A 17191-nucleotide genomic window follows, 5' to 3' on the forward strand; every position below is an offset into this window, starting at 1 on the left:
GCGCCACCAGGGAAGTCCTGTGAGGGAATGTTCTAATTTCATTGATTTACATGTAGCTGTCCAGCTTTCCTAGCACCACTTGTTGAAGAGACAGTCTTTTCTCCATTGTATATTCTTCCCTCCTTTGTTGTAGATTAATTGACCATAAGTGTGTGGGTTTATTTCTGGGCTCTCTATTCTGTTCCATTGATCCAAGTGTCTGTTTTTGTGCCAATACCTCACTGTTTTGATTACTATAGCTTTGTAGTAAAATCTGAAATCTGGAAGGGATATATCTCCAGCTTTGTTCTTTTTTCTCAGGATTGGCTTGGCAATTTGGGGTCTTTTATGATTCCATATAAATTTTAGGATTATTTTTTCTAGTTCTGTGAAAAATGACATAGGTATTTTGATAGAAACTGCATTAAATCTGTAGATTGCTTTGGGTAGTATGACAATATTAATTTTTCCAATCCAAGAGCATAGGACATCTTTCCATTTCTTTGAATCATCTTCAGTTTACTTTATCAGTGTTTTATAGTTTTCAGTGTATAAGTCTTTTACCTCCTTGGTTAAGTTTATTCCTAGGTTTGTTTTTGTTTTTTGAGGTGTTTTTAAATGGGATTTTTTCCCCCTTTCTCCTTCTGATATAACCACCACCACGGTCAAGATATAGAGCACTTCCATCACCTCAAAAAGTTTGCTTGGCTGCTTTGCAGTCAATCCCCTCCCCCCACCCTCAGCACCTGGCAACCACTGATCTGCTTTCTGTCCCTATAGTTTGCCTTTTCTAGCATCATATAAGGAACATACTTTCCCATAGCAAATACAGCTAAAACAATAAATAGGCATGTGCACTCCCAGATGAGGCAAGAGTTTTGAAATGGGACACACAGACTGTGCTATTGGAGCACATCAGTGATGTCAAGAAGGGACTTCCAAGCTGAGTGCTGAAGGCTAATAGCAGTTAATCAGGTGAGGAGGAGTGAGAGTAAGAAGTGTTCCAAGCTGTGGGAATAGTGATACCTGAGGCCAAGAGGAGGCAGAGTGCAAGGCAGGTTCGTCCGGGACCTAAAAGTTTTCGTAGCTCAAGGTTGGAGTATGAGGGGGTAGGAGTGGCAAGTCAAGAATCCGAAGAGATAAACCTTCAAACAGAGAAGGTCTTATTTGGTCCTTATTCCCTGATGGTGGGGAGCCATTGCAGGGTCTTAAGCAGGAAAGTGAGCGGATCAGAGTTGTATTTTAGAAGTATCACTCTCCCCGCATATAGGGAGCATGGCAGGCAAGGCAGGAGGCAGAGCCTGATTAGGGGCTGATGCAGTGATCCAGGTGAGAGGTGCTAGCAGACTGGGCTGGGGCAGTGGCAGGTGGTGGGAATGAAGAGAAGCAGGTAAATATGGGAGAGATTTAGGAGGCAGCAGTAACCAGACTGGGTAACTTACTGGAAGTGGAGCGAGTGAGAGAGAAAGGCATCAAAGAGGACTCCGTGGCTTCTAGATTGGATGCCCGTGAGGAAGATGGTGGCATTCGCTGAGGCAGAGCACGGTCAGTGGCGCAGGGCTGGAGGGGCGGGGAGAGGAGACGACGGGCTCTGCTCGGGAAGCGTCGAGTTTGGGGGCATCTAGGAAAATGACTTCCACAGTTGGATATGTGTGTAGAGCTCAGGAGAGAGATCCTCACTGAGATTTCTCTGTAAACTAGCTTCTGGGTTCTTCCATAGAATTGACCTACAAAAGAAAGACTAAAGGTTTCATCCTGTCAAGTGGAACATTTGTTCATAGGAATAGAATTTTTTTCTTGTGTAGTTAGGTCTAGGGAGATTTGTTCCCACGTTAGGAAACTTATAAAACCTGTCAAAGTATTACCAACTTCCAATGACCTTTGCCCCCTCCCCTTTCCCATTACGACCCGGGAGTCAACACTTGAGTATCTTTTAGATGAGGAAGCAGAAATGGAGTGCAGTGAGCACACCGAGGCCAATCATACCTGAACTTTCTGATCCTAAATTACCCAGGGACCTGGATGTTATATGTTCCATGATGTTGACAGTATTTGGTTGTATCTACAAAATGAAGCCCACAGACATGTTTCAATAAACTGAGTGGATCAGAGGGTCAAAGGAAATCCTTTTCTCTTCCAACTTCCTTTTCTCTCTCAAACTGAAAGACATTAAGGAAATTCAGTTTTGTTGTTGTTTGTTCTGTTTTGTTAAAGGAAGGCTGGAGAAACCTAATCCTAGATGCTGCCATTGAGGCAATGACACAGCACTATTTTGGTGCGGGGCAGAGGTTATAGGTTATTACAAGATATTCAATATAGTTCCTGTGCTATACGGTAGCTCCTTGCTGTTTATTTTATATATAGTGGTGTGTATCTGTTAATCCCAAGCTCCTAATTTATCCCTCCCTCACCCTTCCCTTTGGTAACCATAAGTTTGTTTCTCAGAAGCAGGTAGTATTTTCTCTCATCTCAACAAGAACTCGGGCAACCGTGATTTTATCAGGCATGCGTCATTAGTCAGCTTATCAAAGTCTCACATGGGACTACCCTTAAGTGATCTGTGTTTCAAAAGTACCTCTCCCCTCTCCCTCCATAACCAAGAGGACGAGAAAGGGCAACTCAGTCCCTCTACAAACACCGTGACTCCTGAGACCGTGACTCTCTTGCCTGCCTGAGAACTCTAGTTGTCTTACATGTTTGGTTCTTTCTCTCCTTTGCACTGACACTCAGGCCTCGTGGCTGTTTATCAGCTGTCTGAGGCTATCTTAAAAGATTTTTGCTTTCATTTATAAGTCACACTCTTCTTGCATCTGTTGCTGCGTTTTCCAAAGGGGTATGTCAAAGGAAATTCAATACCCACTTTTCTCATTATTTGCTCGTCAGCTTGCTTACTCATCAAAAGACCAATGCTATTTGATATTTCAGAAGATTATTTTCCCTGTTAGGTGACGTGTCTAAGGGAAGGGGAGCTGGCCCCAGCGTCAGGTGACTGAGTTTTGTTCCCAGTTCTACACTTGACTCAATACCTGCCCTTGGGCAAGTCACTAAGCCTCTTCGTGCTGCGGTCTCTGGGGGTGAAATCTGCCAACTGCGTCATGTGGATTTGAACCTTAGTGGCCTCCGGGATAAAAATACGAGGGAGCCAGGTGTCCATGTGGGCTCAAACCGATGGGAGGAGAATGACCACAGGACCTCAAAAATGTCCTTGAGCTGCAAACTCTGCAACAGGGTCAGGCCACATCAGTGCCCTTGGGCATTTGTCCAGTGGCCTGTGGGGTCAATTCTAGCACTTGTATTTTTCCAGAAAAAAGAAGGAACTGCTTTAACCTCCCAGTTTGTATATCCTGTCTACTCCGTGTCCCCACGCCTCTCTACGTCCCCCGCCGTGATGCTCGCTACTGATTGTTGCTATCTGCTTGATCACTTGCCTCCTGGACTGGAAGTTTCTCGAGGGAGGGGATCATGTCTGCCTCATGCAACATTGTACCCTCAGTATCAAGCACATGCCTGGCAAATAGACGTTATGCCAGAAATATTTGCTGAAGGGATGAATTCAACCGCAACAGAGTATCCCACTTCTGCATCACTGAGGTTGCCCATTCCTAGCCAAGATGTGGTGGGATCTGATTAACCCCATCTCCCCACAGCCCCGCTGTGATGTAATAATGAAAGTAGGTCTCGGACCAAGTGCTGTGACACACACGTACATATTTATCAGTAAGAAGATCTAAAAATGTTCAAGCAGCTGGTTCTGTAAGCTCAGAGAAGTCCCAGCCCTCTGACCTTTTAGGTGCTCCATCCACACTTTACATGAAAGGTTCTCTTGAGAGTGACAGGGCACTATTCTAAAGACCAGATTTTAGTTAGCCTCAGGCGACCAGAATCGTCTGAATTCATGGCTGAACACAGGACAAGTTCCAAATCATGCCTCTGACGCCATTCTGAAAGGTGACTGGTAAAGGTCTGGCTAGAATCTTATTCTCAGCTTACATAGAGTAGACAGAGAGTATAGCCCTGATGTTCTAGCCAAGCTCATGTCTTGAACACCATTAAGGTTTAGCGGTAAAAGCCCATGTATAATATCCTTTATGTTAATTAACAGATCTCTAATTTTGCCAACAGAAGCCATTTCTATCATTCATTTTGCTAATTAGCCAAGCTTCTGATTCCAGATAAAGATAGTTAAAGCACTTGGGGCAACAACCTGAGTCCGTTTTTTATGGTGAACTAATGGACACAACAGAAGTCGCTGAGACTTTTAAAGAGCAATTTAAAAGGTCCATGAGGACTTCCCTGGTGGCTCAGTGGTTAAGAATCTGCCTGCCAATGCAGGGGACACGGGTTTGAGCCCTGGTCCAGGAAGATCCCACATGCCGCCGAGCAACTAAGCCCGCAAGCCACAACTGCTGAGCCCGCGTGCCACAACTACTGAAGCTGGAGCGCCTAGAGCCCGTGCTCCACGACAGGAGAAGCCACTGCAATGAGAAACCTGCGCACAGCAACAAAGACCCAATGCAGCCATGAAAGAAAGGAAGGAAGGAAGGAAGGGAAAGGAAAGGGAAGGGAAAGAAAGAAAGAAAGGTCCATGAGACCCTGCTCTTTGAAAATGAAGAGAAGAGCAGCTGGGCCCCGGAGCTCCCCCCCGTCCCCCACCATTCTTAGTGTGCCTACCAACGCTCTGGGGGATTTGGTCTACTCGCTGGCTTCCCCAGGTGGCTTTCAGTCTGGGGGTTGTAACTGGGAGTAATTTACCTTCTGAGTTCCCTTACAACCTCCTTAGCTAAGTAGGTAATTTTGAGTCCCAGAGGGAGATATCAGAGGGGCCCCAGAATCTTTTGGTTCTACTGACCACTTGGAAGGTTCCTCACCTTCCTCCCTTTTTCCTGATAAGTACTTACAGCAAACGTCAGCTGAAAAGTCATCTGTCATGGCTGCCCTGGTTCTGTACAAACTTCTGCTGCTCCCTCCTCCTCTAGCCTCTGAGCCCTGGACACGGATGCACTGCTGACCCTCCATGCTGGCCGGGAGCCCGAGCCCCGTCGCAGGTAGAGGTCTCAAGCTACTTGTGCCACTACTGACCCTTGGTGTTACTGAAGGCTGATACGTGTCCCCAGAGTTGTATCAGTGCTCTCCCCTACACATACACCTGCGTGCCCCACGCGGATTCTGTAAGAGTGGGCCTCAATCTTGTGTGTCTGCTTTTAGCACTCCATTTCCTCACTGGGATTAGTGGTTTGCTCTGAACTTAGACAACATGGTTGTCTTGTTCTTGTCGCTTGATCTTGTCTGCCTTGATCTTGTCGCTCCTCCCTATAGGCCTAGAACCTACCCTGGTTATGATATAACCAATCACTGGCTATCAGCAGACCCATCACCCAGAACCACGTTATCCTGCCTGACCGGCTGCCATGAGCCCATTTGGGTACAATACACAGCCTGAAGCTGCTAACTCCTCTGGATATCGCCCTCCTGGCTGCCCCTGGGGAAGGGAGCTCTGCTGACAAGGCTCCCAGTCCTACCTGGTTATGGGTTCGTTTTCCCCACCACCACCTGTGCTGCCAAGCTTGCCCAGTGGGTTTGGCTTGTAGTGTTATCACAGCAGAGGGTTAATTTTATATGGGTCTCTCCATGGTGAACAACTTATTCACATTATCTGTCATTCTCACTAACCCTGCTAGGGGAAACCCAAAGGAGCAGCTGTAAGTGGTTATGCTTTGTCCCGTATGACCCCACCCCTAGAGCTGATCGGTGCAGGGTGGACACCCAACCAACAGGCAGCCACTCAGTAGGCTGGTCGGCAGCTCATTTCATAACCTGGCACACACACGTATGAAAGCTGGGTTCATCCCCATTTCTTCCTTAGAAATTTAAACAGGGAACTGTCAAGAGAAAAAGACTTGGTAGGATGTTTAGAAACAAGAAAATAAGAGTTGAGGCCACAGTGAGTCACGATGAGCCCAAATTACAAAATATTGAAACTATGAGTAAGCAGAAGTGATGGAGGAGGGAAGAGTTTCAAGCCCAGCAGAGACTGAGCTATAGGTCAATAGGCATGACTCCTGCCACAGAGCCCAGCGGTCTCCTGAAACTAGAGTGGCTTCCCAGTGCCAGGAACTTGCCCCCTCCAATGCCTGTCCCTGGCCATCCGTGAAAGACCAGCCCCATTAATGCTTCACATGTAGTTTTACAAAAAAAAAATCCTCGTCCTGAGCTAGCCGGCCTGGATCTGCCCCTGAGGACGGAGAACACCTCCACCCCCCGCAGCCTTTACTGTGTTCTCTCTGTAGGCAAAGATGGCGGCATGTATCTTTGTAGCTCTTTTCCCCTAATACAACGCATAGTAAATAATGGGTTCTCAGGAAACGAATGCTGATTAAGAGAATTTTTGAAAGCCCAAATGAACAGACAGGTTTATGCAATTATTGTCTTAGTTTGCAATACCTTCAGTTTGGCTCTCTCAAAGTTGAACAAAGGATGGTCATGTTTCCTAGCACCCACTCCCCTTCCCCAAGGCTTTCCTATTCCATGAGATTAGAGAAACACTGCTAATTTTTAAAAATATAAATCCTTAATCAGATTTAAAAATCTCCCTTGAGAAGGTAAATTCTCCTATCCTATTCTCAATCTAGTTTGTTGAACTAAACAACACACAGAGACACACGGAAACAGACACGGATAAACACACACACCCAGAGGAATTGTTTTGATGTTAGATGGTACTCAATACCTTTAGTACCCAATTTTGTGGTTCCAACTGATTCATCTAAAAATTAACCAGAACTGGTTTGAGATCATCTTCCCCTTTGGAAGTTATTTATCAACTCACTCTATTGTAACTTTGAAGGACAGTTAATTTATTATAAGAAAGCAGTAACCTTTTTTTTCCATAGAAATAAAAATTAGTTTGGTTATAAGGAGAGCTTATAACTTGGAGCTATGGAAAATTATTTACTATAGGAGGAACATGTAGCAATGATGAAAGCCATGATCCCCTCCAGTGGCTGTCAGTCTACTGGTGGAGGCTGTTCTCTCTGCTTTTCCCCACCATTCCCGGAGCAGTGGTAGCTTTCACTACACATGGCCAGTGGGCTTCAGGAGAGAGGGGGGACAGGGAGGGTTCGTGCCTGACAAGAGTCAGCAAATGTTTACTGCAAAGGGCCAGATATTTTAGGCTCTGTGGGCCTTACAGTCTCCATCACAACTACTCCAGTCTGCCCTTGGAGCACAAAAGCAGCCACAGACAACACGTAAACGAGTAGGTACTGCTGTGTTCCTATAAAAGTTTATTTCTGGTCCCTGACATCTGAATTTTATAAATTTTCATGTGCCACAAAATATCCTTTTGATGTATTTTCAGCCATTTAGAAATGTAAGCGCCGTCCTTACCTTGCAGGCTGTACCAAAACAATGTGAGAGCGTAGGTGCAGGTTTGAAGCGCCTGCTTTCTGCCCCACCTGAGTGCTGGGGGTTTGGGGTATAGAATGGGTGCCTCAGATAAACGTGCGGGTAGGGGCACTCAGGGTGGAGAAGGCTTGGGCTTTCCTCCCAGGGTGAGCCCTGGGGAGGCTGTGAGCCCCCTGTGGAAACGCCATGTGCCCCTCGGTACAGGGGCATCAGAGCAACAGTGGCTGAGGGAGAGGCACGGACAGAAGGGCCTGGCTCCAGCTCTGTGATAAGCGGCCAGAGCGGTGAGAGCAAAGCATCAGAGCTCCCGGGGCTCCGTTCAGAGAGAGTGTTGGGGGATGCTGTCCGGCAGCCAGCCGATTCAGAGAAGGCTGGGCTGAGAGGAGCGACCTGCCCGGGCCCACAGCCGGAGGCCATGGCAGGACAGGGGACCTCAGCAGGGACGGCAGAGGCAGCGGTTGACACCCAAAGCCTTTGTGGCACGAGGCTCTCCTCGGAGGAGAAGCAGCCTGCTTCCGCTTCTCCGGGTTCCCCGGAGCTGATGAGGCTCAGGGGAGAAGGGCTTTTCATCTGCTTGTGCTAGAGGAACCTGGGGGACTGCATGTTCTGAGCTTGCCAATGCCAGAACTGAAACTGAGCTAGGATCCGGTGTGTCCTCTTAGCAGCATTATCTGCTGAGAACATTTTTATCCACGCACAAAAGGAGGGATGTTGAAAAGCCACAGCCATCTCTTACCAGCGGACAAGGAGGGCTTCCCAGATCAGCTGCAGGATGCCTGGCCACCCAAGGGGCTGCACATTCCGTCTGAGAAAGGGTTCACCTGGCAGTGGCAGGAAGCCCAGCCAGCCCTGGTGTGCTGGACGCTTCCTGTGGGGCAGTCACATCCCCCTGGAGACAGGGGGCCTCAGGGAAAAGCTCCCCGTTCTGCAATTCAACATCCTAGACTGAGCAGAGCTCTTGTGAGCAGGGCTGTGGTCTCAAGGGGGTTATTCCAGAATCCCCTCAAGGTACTTGTTGAAATTCAGAGCCAGAATGAGAACCGGAAATGATGCGATTGCCTGCCATTCATTCACTACGCTGAGAAGCAAAGCTTTTGGTTTCTTTATGCCTCAGTTCCTTTACCTGCCTTACGGTTATGTCATATTTATTTAATTCTCCGAGCCCCTCCTTACGAGATTTTTCTTCTACTCCTGAAATCCAGTCCGCAGAAACTAAAAGCTGTAGAGTGGATATGAAATTTATAGAACCACTGTAGTTTGACATCTCAGATGCTTTAAAAGAAAAAAAAGGCAAGTATTTATTTCTACAGAACTGAACTTACTAATTCAAGATAACTTCTGCTTTAAAACTCAGACTCCTCTGAATAAATGTCAGTTTCTGGATTTTTTCCCTCCCCCTGGTCCACCTTCTCCCTGGAGGCCATCCCAGTCCCTGTGCACAGGGAGAGAGGGCACTGCAGCCCCCAGGCATTGGTGAGAGGGAGTTTCTGGTTTACTGGCATCCTCTGCGCCCCCCCCCAACTGGCATGAACTCAGCCAGAACTCATCATGTCTTGTCCTCGTGGGCTGGGATCCACCATTCATGCCCCCAATCCCACCACGACCTCCAACCAGCAGGCCTCCACATTCACATTCTCTTGATCTACATCTCAGATTCCTTTGGCTCTGCAAGCTGGAAGTGCTTGGCCACTTGGGCACACCTGGTTGCTTCCTCTTGCCCTTGCTGGGGAGTGGGCATCTCTGAAACACTCCCTTGCCCCCTTGCCCAGTCACTGCTGTGCCATGCCAGTCAGAGCCATCTCTTATATGCTTGCAGAGCTCCTGGCCCACACCCCGCGAAGTGAAGCACAGCTCCCTGCACACTTGGTTCCTCCTTGATCAGCATGGGAATTTTTTATTGCCCCACCTCCCCAGACCCAAATAAGGAGGCATAGTGAGAACAGGGTTTGGGGCCCGTTCAAAGATATTCATTCATAGCTATCTTAATTTCTTCTCACGGTTCTGTCATTTCAGACATATCACGTCTTGGATTGCACAACTTAAATTATAAAGATATCAACTATCTCCAAATGAATTTATAAATTCAGTGCAATCCCAATCAAAATTCTAGTTGTAGTTTTTTTTAGAAACTTAATATACTTATCCTAAAATGTATAAGGAAAAATAAGTTTCACAGATAGCAAAATCAATCTAGAAACAGATGTATAAAGAGGGGGAAATTGCTCACCAGATATTGAGACACTTACAAAGTTGTTTTTAATGTGGCAGTGGAGTAGAATCGAGAGTGCACTGGTAGTCCTGTGTTTACCTGTAAACTTCATCTCACATAGAGGTGGCACCACAGATCAATAGGGGGAAGATGGATTGTTTGGTAGGTGGTGGTGGGAAAACAGGCAGTGAAAGAAAGAATGGAGAGAAGTAAAGTTGGGTCTCTATCTAACCCCACCTACAAAGGAGATTTCCAGTGGATTAGAGACCTAAATACAAAAGGTAAAACTATAAAGTTAAACAGGTGAAAAGCGTAACCTGGGACAGGTAAAAATTTCTTAAACCAGACTTAGAAAGTACAAACCACAAGGCAAAATGATAGATCCGATTACATCAAAATTAAGGGTTTCTGTTAACGAGTGGCACCACAGTTGAATTTAAGAGATTGGTGACAGATTGGGAGATTTATGAGGTTTATGATGTCTAGAAGTGACAAAGGATAGACATCTAGAACACACAAAGAACTCCTGCAATTCAATTAGAAAGGAGAATACACCAAAAGAAAAATGGGTTAAATATATAAACAGACGACTTATGAAAGAGGAAAACCAAAGGCTTTACAAGTATATGAAAGAAATTGCTCATTGATAACCAGAGAAATGCATAGGTGCAGGTGATATTCGAAGGGAGTAATATGCCGTAAGGCTTGCAGCTACTAGCCTAGCATAGCTAGAAAGCTAGGTAATGCCAAGTGCTGGCAGGGTGTGGGGATAGAGATTCCTGTTGCTGCTGGTGGGAGCACAGGTTGGAGAATTATCTGTCAGTAGCTAATCAAATTAAGTGTATGGATACCTTAGAACCCAGCAATTCCCTTCATGGCCTAGGTCCTTTAGCAATTCTCACACATGCCCGTTAAAGGGACACGTAGAAGCAGGAGTCAATCAGGGTTTGTGGGGCTTGAAGTTTATATAATTGGGGAACACTATTTGAGAAGAAGAGTACAGATTATAAACATAAAAACTGGGGACAGCTCTGAAAAGGATTAGTGCAGGTGAGAAGTCTCAAAGCTGAGGCTTCATCAACCTCTCTGTGAACTTGTTTCTGTATATGAGCAGGTTCACTGCAATGTTGTGGGCACAGTGGGGAGTTGAAATCTTCTTAGCCAATTGTGTTATCACACCTGTGGGCTCCTTGGGGTGAGTAACAGGTGATATGATCTCAGCATTCTCTTTAATATAAAGACATCTACCTAAACTTTAAAAAAGAATGCAATCCTCCGGAAATGGAGATCCCGGTTGATCCCGCAAAAGGCTCAGATAATCTCCTATCACTTAAGCCTGAGGGCTGCTGGGTGTAAATATGCAAACAGACCCATAGAGATATAGTCAGGAGGTCCCCACTGCCCGCAGCATGGCAGGAATATTCAGTCATACTTGTAGAGCGACAATATTTTGCAATACTTCCCAGCTTATTTCTTTTTTAGAAATGCCTTTCTAGTAAGGAGAGTGCTTGGAAGAAGGGGCTCTCTGAGATTCCCTGGGGTGTGCTGGGGCTTGCTCCACCCTGCAGGCTGAGGGTCTGGGACGTGGCCCTGGACAGCGTGCTGAGTTCATCTGCCCCAGTTTTCTTGGAGGGACAGTGAAAGCTGGAAACACTGGAGTCCTCTGAGAAGCAAGGTGCCCAGAGAACAGGAAGAAGCTAGAGGGCGTTGGCTTCCCCTAAGAGGAGCTGGCTCTAGAGGTCACTACTTAGGGGACCAGAATGTGCCATTCCCAAATATACCACTTTGGCATAAGGATTATTTTGAGCTGAAGAAAACTGAGAAACAGCAGATGCTAAAAACAGCTCTCTGCCCTCTCCTATTTGCCTAAAAGCAGGCTTAGACTCCTTACCACCAGGGACTCTTATCAGTCCAGAGACAACAGGAGAGGAATCGACTTACTAAAGCAACCCTTATCTTCCATTAGTTTCCCCCATGTAGTCACCTTCCCACAAGTTTGCTGCCCTTGGAAGCTTAAAACCTATTTTCTTTGTCTTGCAGTTTCTCTACAAATTTATCGATCTTTGTTAAGATGCTATATAAGCCCAAGTTCTAACCACCCCTTTGAGTTATGAATTTCTCTCGTGTGTGTGTGTGTGTGTGTGTGTGTGTGTGTGTGTGTGTGTGATGCACATGTTAATAAGCTCTGTTTGTTTTTCCCTTGTTAATCTGTCTTTTGTTCGTCTAGTTTGCAGGGCCCCAGCTGGAAAACCTAGGAGGGTAGAGGAAAAAACTTTCTCTAACCTACACTACACACATACAAATAAAGAGTGAGTAGGAAACGGTGCAGTTATGTGAGTAAGAGTAACTGCAGAAGCAGGGGCAGCCAAGATAAGACTAAATGACCCAGCAGGGACCAGGCTACATCTCTGTGGCTGTGGTTGGTGTGTACCTGGCTTATTCGACACCCAGAACAGATGCAGTTTTGTCAGTACTCACTTCAAGGGCAGGCACTGCACTGTCTTTCTAGCCTGCTCAGCCTGGGGCTTGAGAAGGTGTGTCTTGGCAGGCCCCATTGGGAGGAGTAGAATGTACACATCCCCACACTTCTATCCACCCTACAGGGGCTGCCTGAGAAAACCAAGCACCAGATTGTGTCAAGGTTGGTGAGAGGGTACATGCTAGGTTTTTAGAGCCTGTTCTTAGTCTCTTCAGAAAGATTGAAGAGGATCCCACTTGTTATGGCTTGAATGTTTGTTTCCCCGCAAAATTTATATGTTGACATCCTAATGGTATTAGGAGATGGGGCCTCTGATTACGAGGTGATTAGGTCATGAGGACAGAGCCCTCATGAATGGGCTTAGGGCCCCTTCTACCATGTGAGGACACAACAAGGAGACAGCCGTCTGCAAACCGGAAGAGGGCTCCCACCAGAGCCCAACCGTGCTGGCACCTTGAGCTGGGACGTCCAGCCACCGGAACTGTGAGCAGTATTTTTCTGCTGATGATGAGCCGCCCAGTCTGTGGTACTTTGTGACAGTAGCCTGAATGGACTAGGACAGCACTGAAGAAACGAGCATTCATGAAGGCGGTGCAGGGGAGCGTAACTTGCCACCCCAAAACGTGTCTCTTTGGCACGTGGATTGTTTCAAGCTGAAAATATGTAAGGCCCAAAAGACTCAGAAGGAACCTTTGCCCTTCCTCTTAACTGCCTAAAAGAATGTAGACAGAGGACCTGGTCCTCTAGCTACATCATAATGTCGATAACTACATTATGAGCTAGATGTGTAGACAGGAAGGAACCTAGTAATGTCTGTTTATTATCATTCCTCTCTGTGTCCCATCGCCTCTGCCTGGCCCAGAAAACATTTGTTTACCCAACATTTGCTCTGCCATCTCCATGTGAATTGCCTACCTCCCTTTGAATCCCGAACCACTACCCCCAACTTCCTTTTTTGTTTTTAGCTGAAGATGGGGTTTAAAGTGTGGCTTCAGCCATTTTGGCAAGTTACTCAGTTTTCCTGGGTCTCCCTCATGTATGCATGTCATTAAAATTCATGTGACTTTCTGTTCATCTGTCTCATGTCAGTTTAACTCTTAGACCAGTCAGTAGAGCCTAGAAGGGTAGAGGACATTTTTTTCTCCCTGACAGCTGCCTGCAGTGGACCCAGTGGTCACCCATGCCCTGGGGCTAGTAGGGTCTGTGATAGTGCATGTAACAGAGCACCCCTGGCCATCCTGGATGGTGCTCAGGACAGATGGCGCACTCTTGTTGAAGGGCTGTCATAGTGTGTGGCGAGTCTGTGTCGTGTGTGTGCCTGTGTGATGTGTTGGGAGGTAGCCGTTGCTGCTTCAGCTCCTGAAGATTCACCTCAGGCTCAGAGCACAAGGTCAGACAACCAAATCCAGCTGCCACCTGCTGGTGCAGCTGAAGTATCTGGTCAGGAGCTCAGCCTGCTGAGAAGGAGAAGCTGAGTAGAGCTGGCCAGAGTCACCAGAGCCCAGAGAAGGGCTGGTCACTGGCTCAGGAGTTGATGGCATTAACTGGTACTATTTCACCTGGGACTTGCCTATCAGGTATGGAGAAGGAGGGAACCCCAGGAGCCAAAGTGGAAGAGAGCTATTTTGTGATCCCATTGGGGAATCCTGAATGGGTGGGTGATGGGCTGTAGGGCCCAAATGGTGCAAGAACACGGAAGAGGAATTTGGGGTCAGGTTGGCAAGGTCCTTGAATACTTGCGGGCCCCAGAATTTGGGCAATGAGAAGCAACAGAAGATTTTGAAAGAAAAGAAGGGGGGGAATTAAAGGTTTTAGAGCTATAACTCTGGAGTGGGGAAGAGGGAGAATGGGGGAGGGGAGAAGCTGATTGAAAGCAGCAAGGCCGGTTATGAAGGTGTCTACAGAAGTCCCTGGGAGAGGTACCCAGGACCTGAGCTGGGGACACAAGGATGGAAGGCCCAGATCCCCACTAAAACTGGTGTGGAAAAGATGAGAAAACAGGTCAATATAATCAGTCATCAGACAGAGCCATGGGGACTATGGTGAAGCACAGACAAGCACCTCCCTGAGCAGGGAGCTCCGGAATATTGTAAAGAGATGGGGCATAAGCTGCATTCTGGAGGATGATGGGGAGTGAGCCAGGCAGGAAGGTTGAGCAGAAAGCGTTCCGGGCAGGAGGTACAGCACAGGAAGTCCCCTAGAGCACGGGGCCTCCGGGGAACTGCAAGGGAGCTGCTGTGTGTGGCTGGCGTACGGGTGTGAGCCGGGAATGTCAGTGGGGCTGGTTCAGAAAGGGATTGCACGCACCTCACATGGCTCACTGAGGGCAAGTAGGAGTCACTGAAGGTCACAGGGTTGAAATTTGGGTGTGGAGCTGACAAGTCAGGTTATGGCAGAAGATACAGAGAGGAGGGTCATTGTAAGCAAATATCTGCTTAGAATAGCTAGAGGCAAACTCCCAGATTTCTTCGCTCTGTGCTCTTTTCTTTAAATTCTCTTTTATGTGGCAATCAACTTACTGGTACTTTGCCCCCAGTCTAGATAATTACTAAGTATATAATTTTTGCCAGTTTGAAATTAACCTGTTCTGTGGAGGAAATTGCTTGCATAGAACAACCTTCAAACTTCCTTTCTATCCTGGCAGCCCCACCCCCAGAGGGTCTCAGGATATGCTGAATTTGACCGTGAGCTGAGGCCCAGGTGGGCTACTGAGCCACAGGCCAAGGCTGAGGAGGGAGGTGGCTCCTGCCTTGACGAAGGGTTCTGGGAAGAGGTTCGGGGCTGTGCTGCTCCAACTTGGGTCTAGGCTGTCTCTGAGCTGCTCAGAATTCAAAGGGTCCTGCTGGGGCAAATTGTGGAAAAGCAGAAAAGTGAGAGGAATGGGAGAGATGAGGCCTATTTCCTACCAGTTCCGTATTATACATAGGAGTCGAAAAACTAATTATTTTTTCTTTTTTTTTAGCCCATAAGAAACTCAAACTCAGTGAAAGGGAAAAAACCTTGGCATTGCTTTAGCAAATTTCAAGCAGGCTCCACATTCCACCAGAACAATCTAGAATGAATTTACTAGCTTCTTCTATATTGCAAGCCGCACTCCGCGGCAGGCCAGCCTCACTTGGCAATAACACATTTAAAGAGAAACTGCTTCATCTCCGGGTTCTGTGCTCCAGACTTGCTGGAAAGAGGAATCAAATTAAAATAGGTTTTGAACTTTTAAAAACATTAAAATGGTGGGCTCAGTTTATGCTAAAGTGTAAATGACTAATAACAATTGAAAATGTTATTTCTATGGAGATACTGGCATTTTGCCAGGCTCAACAGCCAGTGGAAGAGATGCAGCTTAAAATTTCTTGCGTCTTCCAGATGGGGAAAATATGTGCGCTTGTGTGTGAATCCCCCTAAAATGAATGTATTTATTTAATACATAGTTATTGAAGTCTATTACAGCAAAGCCTTAGTGAAATATGGGGATGGATATAAAAGTACACAGGAAAGAATTCACACAAATGGGGAAAATGGGGCCTGGAAAGTTAAGTAATTTACTTCTGCCAATCAATTCATAAATCACTCAAGTGTTTATTGATTATTTCAAGATGTGCCTTTCATGATACAAAGAACCAGTGAGGAATATTGGAGAAATGTTACTCAGTCTGTGGCCTGAATTTACAATCTAGATCAGGTTGCAAAAATAATATACATGAAGCAATTAGCCAGTGAGGCAAAATAATCAGTAATTAGGTGTTAAGCTGTGTGGTATTAAAAAAAAAAAAGAGGGCTTCCCTGGTGGCGCAGTGGTTGAGAGTCCGCCTGCCGATGCAGCGGACACGGGTTCGTGCCCCGGTCTGGGAAGATCCCACATGCCGCGGAGCGGCTGGGCCCGTGAGCCATGGCCGCTGAGCCTGCGCGTCCAGAGCCTGGGCTCCGCAACGGGAGGGGCCACAACAGTGAGAGGCCCGCGTGCCGCAAAAAAAAAAAAAAAAAGAAAAGTTAGCAGAGAGGAAAATAGGCCTTAGCATGGGCATCCTCACTACCTCTGCTCACACACCACACGTTGCCTTGCTTTTGCCTTTTGAGGAGGGCACATTTTTTTTTTAATTCTAGAAAGTACAAAGAATAGTGTAATAAACACCTGTGTTCCCGTTACCCAGAATTAACAAATGTTGGCAAATTTTCACTTTTGTTTCAGACACTGTTTTATATGAAACGAAGAACCTTTCTTAAAGTTGGCATTCCTTTTTGCACTCCCCAGCATTGCACCTGTGGGGTTCATCAATGGGGCTTCTGTTGATTTTCAGTGCTGAGTAATTGTCCATTGTGTGACTAGAACACCTTTTTTCATTCTGCTATTGATGGCCATGTAAGTTGTTTCCATTTATTGGCTATTGCATATAATCCTGCTGTGAACATTCTTGTATACATCTTTTGATGCCCAAATGCACTCGGTTCTCTTGGGTATATACATTGGAGTGAAAATGCAGCCTCATGGTGTACGCATCTATTCAACTTTTGTAGATATTGCCAGTTTTCTAAACTAAGTAGGTACATTGTCACTGATACTCAGTATTTTACTCTACTAAGTTTTAGCCTTTTAGTGGGTATACAGTAATATCTCATTTATACCACTGTGATGACTAATGAGGTTAAGCTCCTTTTCACATATTTTCAGTCATTTGAATTTCCTCTCTTGTGAAGTGACTGTTCAAGTGTTTTGCCCATTTTTCTATCATGTTGTCAGTTTCTACTTGCTAATTTGTAGGTCTTTACAGAGCTTGGATACAAGCTCTTTGTTATACGTGTCACAAATAATTTCACCCTCTTTGTGGTTCTCTTAATGGGGTCCTTGGATGAACAGACATTCCTAATTTGGGGTGTTCAATTTGTTAGTCTTTTCCTTTATAGTTAGTGCTTTACAATTCCTGATTAAGAAATCTTTGCCTACCTCAGAGGATATAAAATTATTCTCTTATATTATTGTCTAGAATCTTGATTGTTTTACTTTTCAAATTTATATCTACAGTCTACCTGGAATTGATTTTTTTTTTTTTTTTGCAGTACGTGGGCCTCTCACTGTTGTGGCCTCTCCCATTGCGGAGCACAGGCTCCGGACGCGCAGGCTCAGC

This window comes from Phocoena phocoena, chromosome 12, assembly GCF_963924675.1.
Source record: "Phocoena phocoena chromosome 12, mPhoPho1.1, whole genome shotgun sequence".
NCBI classification, from domain to species: Eukaryota; Metazoa; Chordata; class Mammalia; order Artiodactyla; family Phocoenidae; genus Phocoena; species Phocoena phocoena.